Genomic DNA, 8,236 nt, shown 5'->3' on the forward strand with positions numbered 1-8,236 from the left:
TTCTTTAAATGAGGAAAAAGAATACCCTTGGCAGGGAAGGGAGAGGCAAAGATTAAAACAGAGACTTAAGGAACACCCATTCAGAGCCTGCCCCACATGTGGCCCATACATATACAGCCACCCAATTAGACAAGATGGATGAAGCAAAGAAGTGCCGACCGACAGGAGCCGGATGTAGATCGCTCCTGAGAGACACAGCCAGAATACAGCAAATATAGAGGCGAATGCCAGAAGCAAACCACTGAACTGAGAATAGGTCCCCTATTGAAGGAATCAGAGAAAGAACTGGAAGAGCTTGAAGGGGCTCGAGACCCCAAAAGTACAACAATGCCAAGCAACCAGAGCTTCCAGGGACTAAGCCACTACCTAAAGACTATACATGGACTGACCCTGGACTCTGACCCCATAGGTAGCAATGAATATCCTAGTAAGAGCACCAGTGGAAGGGGAAGCCCTGGGTCCTGCTAAGACTGAACCCCCAGTGAACTAGTCTATGGGGGGAGGGCGGCAATGGGGGGAGGGTTGGGAGGGGAACACCCATAAGGAAGGGGAGGGGGGAGGGGGATGTTTGCCCGGAAACCGGGAAAGGGAATAACACTCGAAATGTATATAAGAAATACTCAAGTTAATAAAAAAAAAGAAAAAAGAAAAAAAAAAGAAAAAAATATTAAAATACTGACCTTAATTCCAATAACACTTCAGCTAGAAAAAAAGATGATTAAGTTCTAGTTTCAGAGCCACCAATATTATATGAAGTAGCAAAGTAGATCTCATATTAAGTTTATTCACCATGATGTAATAAAATTATTTTTTAAATAATGGAACAGAGCTGGGATTATAGTATTGCTTGTGTAGCATTTGTCTTAGGTTTAATCCCCAGAGCCACAAAACAATTAAAAAAACACACAAAACACAATGGAACAAAACAATAACTGCATATAAAAATATTGATACCTATTTTATACAATGTACAAATATTACTTCAAATTAGATCATAAACATTCACATAAGACCCAAAGCTATTCAACCTAAAAAGAAAACTGTCTGAGGGTTCCTTTGGTAGAACACCATGACTGAAACTTGGGGAAGGAAGGGTTCATTTCATCATTCAGGGAACTTAGGACAGGAATTCAAGGTAGGAACCTACGAACAGGAACTGATGCAGATACCATGGAGATATGCTGCTTATTGACTTGCTTCCAAAGGCTTATAATACCAGACCAGGGGTTGCATTGCCCATCATGACCTAACCTCTACTCCACATCAAGAAAACACACCACAGGTTTGCCCACAGGTCAATTGTGGGGGACTTGGGAAAGCTGGGTATTTACTCAATTGAAGTTCCTTATTCTCAAGTGACTCTAGCCTGTGTCAAGATAATATCAAACTAGCCATTATAAATATACATATGTAAGTCTTCCAGTCTTCAGTTTGACTATATCTCTTTTTATTGATTGCATTGGTTATTTGACTATTTTATACATATACATAGTGCATTCTGTTTACTCACATTCTGTCTACGGTCCTACCACCCTGACATGCCTGTGTCATCTGATTGCTCATATTTTCCTACCATCTCTTACATTCTTTCCACCGCTGTAGGCTTATGTTTTTCAAAACCTACTTTTAATAAGGGTACTTAAATATTTAACCTCCCTTCTAGCCCACCACCCAGAGGTAGTGGTAAGGAAAGATTAATAAGGCAAAGGAGGATGGGGACCTATTTCATTGAAGTGAATCCAATGTTCATTGTCAGCATATCAGCAGTTCACTTCACTTGAATCAGCCATGACAGTTTGATCTGAAAGGCTTAGCCAATTGGCTTGAGTCTGAGGAAGCAGCAAGAAGCCACCAGAACACCACCAGAAGTTCTCTATGAAGTCAAGACAAATGGTGACTAGCAAAGAGTGGCAAGGCAAACCAATACTACCAAGTGTCGTCAGTGATTGTTTGCAAAGCCCAGTGATGATCAGCAAAGAAAGGCAAGGTAAACCAAAACCATACAGCATTGCCCACTGTCTGTTTTGTTACATTTATAGGCTTTCCAAACATCACATGTTCTCTCAATTGTCTGCTTTAGCAAAACATCACATACTCCCTTTTCAGGCTGCTTCCAGAAAAAATACCACAATCTGTTCTCAGCAAAACATTCTCCCACATATCTGTTTCAGTAAAAACATCCCCCATTAAGACAGTTTCCAGAAATTCATCACATTACACAACTGAGTCTCCAAAGAAACCAGAAATTTCCACTTCACACCTCTCCTGTACTCCCTCCTCCTTATAGATACTTTTCCCATATTTATGCATTGTTTTGTTTCATTTTTGATACTTTGATTTTTTTAACCTGGACTATCTGTGTGGCTATGAGTCTGGAAGTATTCTTTGGAACCTGGTGTGCTGTTTGGCGTAAAACAAAAGGCAATAATTTTCCTTCCCCTATAATCAATCAGTTGCCAATAGTTCAATGGAGAATAGTAAAGCCTGTGACCCCCCCTGCTTGATACATGTTTGATGTTGACAGAGTCAGTCTTGTACAGACCCTTTGCAGGCAACCATAGTTTCTGTGAGATCCAGTAGGGAATGTCTTTTTTTGCCATTATGTAACAAAAGTTTTTTCCCCAACAATGTATTATCAACATACACAGTTTCCTCCTCATTCGAATGTTCTCTTTTTGACCGCTTTGCTATATTTTTGAAAAGGAGGCCCTCAAACTTTATTAAATTTAACTTAATCCATTACAATAGCTTAGACAGTTTAGTTTCTTTAGTTATTTAGATGGTGCTGTTCTCCATTAAGCCACATCCACAACGTACATAATTGACTTGGGAATGAATGGCATTATTATTATTTTGCTCTGCATTATTGTTTAAATGCTATAAAATTTGCTTTCTGTCATTTTTAATTTTTAAGTTGTATTCAAATTTATTAAAAAATAAACTATAAGAAACTGTACAAGAAGCGAACGAAGGCACAGGCTAGGCGGGAAGAAAATCAGCACAAGGAGCATGGGCCCTCCCTCTGTAGGCAGGGTCTTGTGCTCCTCCATCACAGGCTCCAAGAACGTTCTGGAAAAGTTTGTAAACACTTCTAAGTTGCTCATTATCTCAGAACTGCTGTAGGATCAGCTTGCGTTTCAGGTCACGGCTGAATTTGTTGATTTTGAAGAGGTTGCTGTCGTAGAAGGCAGAGAGGTTGTGGATATTGATCTGCCTGGCCTTGTCCATCAGGTCCTTCTCAGGCATTTCGATGGTGTCCTGCTGGGCCCCAAAGCAGTTATGTTGGTATGTCACCTGCTCAGCCACCAACTGCTTCAGTATGAAGAGCATCAGATCATTGTTATCTCGATGGAAGGAGAGATACCAGGCAAAAGTCTTGTGCATGCTGCGCATGACACTGAACTTTTGGGTGTCAATGAAGCTCTCCAGCATCATGCAGATGGCCATGTTGACATCATCTTCCATTACGTAGTCTCGCAGGTGCATGCATGCATGGGCCTCTGCCATGCAGATCATGGACTTGATGTGTCGCACTGTGATGGGAATACTGCCCGTTGCCATGGACTCCTTCTTCAGGCCGCTGTACATCCTGGCCACTTTGTCCTGGTCCATCTGGTTGAGCTTTGGGCAGACCCGTTCCTTGGCATAGATAATATACTTCTTCAGGACCTCCTCACGCAGGGGCTCCACACCGTATGTGTTGGGCATGGCTGGCTCTGTGGTACCACCGTTGGTCACCCCTTCATCCTTCTTGTTGCTGGGGTGGTGTCTGATGTGGCTGCCAACCACAAAGCGGGCCAGCATATCATCCTGAACAGGATCAACAGTGTCCCTCACCACACACAGGATATCAAAGCGGGAAATGATGGACTCTGTGAGGTCTACATTCCCTGAGAAGATCAGTGAAGGGTCGTGGCAGCCCCCTATGGGGTTGGCAGCAGCTATGATGGTGCAGCAGGCTTGCAGCGAGGTAATGATGCCAGCCTTGAAGATGGAGATGCTTTGCTGTTCCATGGCCTTGTGGATGCTGGTCCTGTCCTGGTCATTCATCTTGTCAAACTCACCAATGAGACACACCCCCTGGTCGGCCAGAACCAGGGCTCCAGCCTCTAAGGTCCACTCTCTGCTGACAGGATGCCGCTGAACATACGCCATGAGTTCCACAGCTGATGCACCTTGGCCAGTGGTGAAGATGGCATGGCTGGACAATTTTTTTTATTTGAGGAACTGGGACTTTACTGTGCCAGGGTCCCCACACAAGAGCACATTGATGTCACCTCGAACCTTGTGCTTTCCACCTGGGTTCTTGGGCTCCCCTCCAAACAGGGCCAGAGCCAGGCCTCTCTTCATGTCTTCATGCCCATAGATGGAGGTTGCAATGCTGGCAAAGATCTTCTCTCCGATTTGCTGATCCATGGAAAGACTGGTGATCATCTTCACGTCCTCATCAGTGAGCTCACCCATGGCCACTTTGTTGTCCTTCTTGGCAACATGGTTGGCCAGGATGATGGTGACGAAGATGGGAAAGCCGTTGGTGGTGTTAAGCTAGCCATCATAATTATTGTGGTAAATGCTGGTCAGCTCTATCTCGTCTCCTGGCTTGCAGCTGTCCACCAGATCAGCAAGGAGGATGGCATCCTTGGAACGGGGCAGCCGGCCAGCCACCACCTTGCCGGGACTCTCCTGGATGCGGATCCATTGGTAGTTCTGATAGATGGTCTCCTCCATGTTGATCTCAAAGGGCCCAGTTGACTGGCACTCAGGGCAGGAGCCAGGTTCACCTCCTGGTTCTGAGACTGGCAGAAAGGCCCCAGTATAAAGTTGCACTTGCTACAGTTATACTTGACCATGCTGAGCTGGGGCAGGACTCCAGTGCAACTGGTCACCACACCGCTGGTATGGATCAGCTGGTTCAGGTGTAGCTGCCTCAGTGAATGCAGCTCCTCCACCAGAGGCAGGTGGGAGATGCGCACGTGAATGTGGTTGGTGATGAGGTCATATTTAGGATACATGGACAACACAACTTCCAGGGCGGCCTCATCAAAGATCTGCAGCAGCTCAGCCGGTGCCTCGGGTAAGAAGCATGCCAACATATGTTCCCGGGCTGCCAGGTCTTCATAATTTACTACCAAACTCTCCCAGTTCTCTTTGCACACATCACTGATACACTCCTTGAAGACATTGTGGCCATGGCTGTCCACGTGGGTGTGCAAGAAGTTCTTGAAACGGTGGTGGATCTCCAGCCTGGGCCCTGCCATGCTCACCTACTCGCGCACCGAGTGACCCTTGAGGTCCTCCATGTTCTCAGTACTCTCAATCATCTCTTCATCCTCCTCGTCATCTTCTGTGGCACGCTCTACGTGGCGGTGCTTATGGGCAGGCCGCTCCTCATCTTCCTCGTCGCTGTCGTACAGCAGCCCACGACGCATGCAACCCAGGCCTCTGCCAGCCTCATAGTCCTGCTGCCTCATAACCCGCTCAGCTGCCTCACTCTGACTGGCTCTCAGCTCCTCCACATCTTCAGCATCCAGGGCCAATCCCTCTGCCTCGTAGACATCGTAGACATCGAGCTCGGGAATGGGATGGTAGTCTCTCTCCATACCATCACCATGAGTTCCTCTCCATCCTCTTCTTCCTCCACGGGCCCCTCCGTGCCCAGCAGCCCCTCGGACTCATCCTCAAATGGGGGGAGGTCTCTACCAGGGCTGGAGGTAAGAGTGTCAGCACGTCTGGAGCTGCGGCCTGGGCTGGAGATGAGGGGATCACTGATCTGTCACTGCTGAGGAGCAGGGCTAGATGCTGCTGAGAAGGACTCAGAAGACTCCGCCATCCCTGTGCTAGCTTCATCACCCATTTTTAAATTAATGTTTGTTTGTTTTGTTTGTTTGTTTTATACACAGGATAACATAAGACAGGCCTGACTGTTCTGGTCAAGCTATGTAGACCAGAATGGCTACTTACAGACATCCTCCTGCCTTGTTTCCTGTGAAGTGAGATTAAAGGCCTGCAATATTATATCTGTCTATATTTTATTTCATTGGGATTATACTATTGACTTAGCCAACATTATTATTGCCTCAATGAAACACCATGAGCAAAAGGCAGACTTTCATCAAAGGAAATCAGGTGTCTGGGGCTTCCCCAGCTGTCCTTAGTAGTCTGCTATCCCCAGCAGACCTCAATTATCTGCCCACCTTCATTAAACCTACTGATCCTGAACCACACAGACCTGCTGACAGGGAAACATACAGCCCAAGGATACCCTGTCACACCAAGACCATAGAGGTTAAGCCCCCTCCCAATACGCCTACAAAAGGAACATTCAGAGGGGAAAAGCTATCTAGATGGTTAAAAGCCCTCAAAAGAACACAATCATCAAAAGTCAGGGCAATATGACGACTTCAGAGTACAACTACCCTGCTACAGCAAGCCCTGGATATCAAACTATACCACAAGAAAATGACCTTAAATCTAATCTTATAATAGAGGCCTTTAAAAAGGAAATGAATGAATCCCTTGAAATACAGGAAAATAAAAATAGGTACCGGTCTTTAAAGAAGAAACAAACTGCTTAAAGAAATGCAGGAAAATACAACCAACAGCGGAAGGAAATAAATAAAAGTATTTAATATCAGAAACTGAGGGAATCCGGGAGATAGAAATCCTAGGGAAGAGAACAGGAAAAACAGATGCAAGCATCACAAACTGAATGCAGGTTATGGAAGAAAGAATCTCAGCCACAGAAGACTCAATAGAAGAAATTGATACATCAGTCAAGAAAATATTAAATCTAAAAACTTCCTGATACAAATCACCCAGGAAATCTGGAACACCATGAAAAGAAAAATAGGGATAGAAGAAGGTGAAGAATCCCGGCACCAAGGACCAGAAAATAATTTCAACAAAATCATAGAAGAAAACTCTCCCAACTTGAAGAAAGAGATGCCTATGAACATACAAGAAGCTTATAGACATTCTAGACTTATAGACTAGATCAGAAAAGAAAATCCTCCCAACACATACTAATCAGAGCACAAAATCTACAGAACAAAGAATGAATATTAAAAGCAGCAAGGGAAAATGTCAGGTAACATACAAAGACAAACATATCAGAATTACACCTGACTTCTCAATAGAAACTCTAAAAGCTAGAATGGACTAGACAGATAGATATCTTTCAACATCTAAAAAACCACAGATGCCAACCCAGACTACTATACCCATCAAAACTCTCAGTCACTATAGATGGAGAAAACAAGATACTTCAAAACAAATTCAAATTTAAACAATATATACCCACAAATCCAGCCTATAGAAACACTAGAAGGAAAACTTGAAGCCAAAATGGATAACTACATCCAAGAAAATACAGGAAATAAGTAATTTCATACCAACATGCACACATGCACACACACGTACACATACACACTAATACCACCAACATCAAAATAACAGGAATTAACAATCACTGGTCATTAATATGTCTCAACATCAATGGACTCAATTCCCCAATAAAAAGGCACAGGCTAACAAATGGATATGGAAACAGGATCTATCAATCTCTTGCATAGAAGAAACACACCTCAAAAATAAAAGATATTGCCTCAAAATAAAGGAATGGAAAAGAGTTTATCAACCACACAGACATAAGAAGCAAGCTCAAGTGGCCATTTTAATATCACATTAAATAGATTTTCAATAAAAATTAATCAAAAGGTACATGAAAGGACACTTCATACTTATCAAAGGAAAAATCCATCAAGATTACATCTTAATTCTATACAACTATGGCCCAAACACAAAGGCACACACATTTGTAAAAGAAAAATTGCTCAAGCTTAAATCATACATTGAACCCCACACACTAATAGGAGACATCAACACCCCAGTTTCTCTAATTGACAAATCATCCAGACAAAAAACTAAACAGAGATACAATGAAATTAACAGAAATTATGAATCAAATGTACTTAACAAATCTATAGAATAATTCATCAAACAAAAAAGAACATAACTTCTCAGCACCTCATGGATCCTTCTCCAATATTGACCATATAGGTAGTCACAAAGCAAGCCTCCACAGATTCAAGAAAATTGAAATAATGCCATGTGTCCTATCAGATCACCCATGGATTAAAGCTGGACTTCAACAACAATAGAAACACCAGAGGAGCCTACACACTCATGCAAACTGAACAACTCTCTACTCAATGATCTTTGGGTCAGGGAAGAAATA

The 8,236-nt window shown here is 43.4% G+C and overlaps 1 pseudogene; it reads right to left on the minus strand.

Annotated features, from left to right (window-relative positions):
- Positions 1–3,108: 3,108 nt before the first annotated feature.
- Positions 3,109–5,830, minus strand: Mcm2-ps1 (minichromosome maintenance complex component 2, pseudogene 1; annotated as a pseudogene).
- Positions 5,831–8,236: the final 2,406 nt, after the last annotated feature.

Source organism: Rattus norvegicus, chromosome X (assembly GCF_036323735.1).
Source record: "Rattus norvegicus strain BN/NHsdMcwi chromosome X, GRCr8, whole genome shotgun sequence".
Taxonomy (NCBI): Eukaryota; Metazoa; Chordata; class Mammalia; order Rodentia; family Muridae; genus Rattus; species Rattus norvegicus.